This window comes from Octopus bimaculoides, chromosome 6 (assembly GCF_001194135.2).
Source record: "Octopus bimaculoides isolate UCB-OBI-ISO-001 chromosome 6, ASM119413v2, whole genome shotgun sequence".
Classification (NCBI taxonomy): domain Eukaryota; kingdom Metazoa; phylum Mollusca; class Cephalopoda; order Octopoda; family Octopodidae; genus Octopus; species Octopus bimaculoides.
Window position 1 is genome coordinate 58,453,866 of NC_068986.1, and position 1,910 is coordinate 58,455,775.

The window sequence follows — 1,910 nt, forward strand, 5'->3', positions numbered from 1 at the left end:
TATGAACTTCGTAAATATATGTTTCAGTAATTGATCGTAGTTGTTTACAGAAAGCGAACATTAAAAGTAGAGACTGAGAGACGTCGCCGTTTTTGTCATGTCCGTACCGGAAGTTGACATTGAGAAACCTTTTTAAAGAAGTGAATCTTAAATATAAAGCAATATTATTTATTTTTAATTAAAAAAATCAAATGAAGAGCCTAACATTTATCCGAGGTCAAATTATTCATGCATCACAAGTATGGAAATAAATGGTGAAGCCGTTTTCATGTGATAAGCGATTACACACACATCTCTGTTTTATATATAGTATAGATTAACAAGCAGCAAAAATATCACAAAAGTTGTTACTCAGAGTTTCATGTTCCTGTTCGTGAACAAAACTGCCCGACGAACGGGAGCGTGAAACTCTGAGTAGCAGTTTTTGTAATATTTTTGTTGCTTTTTAATAAAGCATATCACTCTACCTCTGGTATTCGAGTACTATTTTTCTCCCTTGTTTCTCATTTCTGTGCTTACTCTGGTATATATATATATATATATATATATAGAGAGAGAGAGAGAGAGAGAGAAAGAGAGAGAGAGAGAGTGAGAGAGAGAGTGAGAGAGAGAGAGAGACATACACACACATACATGCACACAAACACAAACGCACACACATATATACACTAACTGAATGTCTAAATGAATGTCCCACAACCTAATTAGCCGTGTCATCTAACTGTCTTTACGAACGGATCTACCTATTTATGTATCTATCTTTGTAGGTAGTTGTTAAGCTATCATCCCTCTACACGTCAATTTATCATCGCATTCCCAGTAACTATCCATGTGAACACTCCACTACCACCACCTACACACACATTCACACATATAGCCATACTTACATACACGTACACACACACACATCACATTCGCTTACTCACACACATCTCATTCGCTTAGCTTTTCTTTTTTTTTTTTGTCTGCCTATCATTCTACCTATCTAAAGAAGGGGATATACTTTTGGTGTTATATCAGGTATTACACATGCAAGTCTCTGCCTACCAAATCTGCTCACAAGGCTTTGGTCGGCCAGAAGATATAGTAGAAGACACTTACTCAAGTTGTCATACAGTGGGACTGAGCCCGGAACCGTCTGGATGGGAAGCAAGTTTCGTATCACACAGCCACGCCTGCGCCTATGAAAAATATTGGAATGCTTAATGAACTTGCGTGTCATCCTTGTGCAGGGGCCATGCTAACTTTTCTTCATCGTTCCAATTTTAGTTGAGGTATTGCCGAAAATATGAAAATACATACTAATTTTCAGAAAGTGAAGTCATAAGAAATGTTTAACAGCATTTCTTCTGACTTTACTTTCTGAGTTCAAATTCCACCGAGGTCATTTTTACGTTTCATCGTTTCGAGGTCGATAATATAAGTACCAGTTAAACACTGGGGTCACTGCAATCGACTAATCCACTCCCCAGAATCTGTTGGTTTGTGCCATAATTTGAAACCAATATTTCTTAAATTATTTAGAATTCAATACAATTTATTTATTATTTGTATAGTTGCAATAGATATATTATCAGTACTGTTTAATTCTTAATTAATTATAGATGTTTCATATAAGTTAAATCTACATAAGCATGTCATTGTTAGCGTGATCAAGAGACTTAAAAATCAGTATTATAACGCTGGTGGTCGATATTTTATATACTGTCTCACCTCTCACTTCCTCTCTTCACGCACATATGCATGTGTGTGTGTACACAGAAAGAAAGAGTGAGACGATAGACAGACAGACAGGTAGATACATACATGTACGAATATATACACAAACACACAGATATACGCATATAGGAATCTAGAGAGAGGGAGAGAGAGAGAGAGAGAGAGAGAGGGAGAGAGAGAGAGAGAGAGGG

At 36.5% G+C, this 1,910-nt stretch overlaps 1 non-coding gene across 1 annotated transcript; it reads right to left on the minus strand.

The window, feature by feature from the left end:
* Positions 1 to 1,187: 1,187 nt before the first annotated feature.
* On the minus strand, positions 1,188 to 1,298 carry LOC128248226 (U6 spliceosomal RNA). The gene has a single exon (XR_008264512.1). It is a non-coding gene; the product is annotated as a U6 spliceosomal RNA (small nuclear RNA).
* Between the last annotated feature and the right edge of the window lie 612 nt (positions 1,299 to 1,910).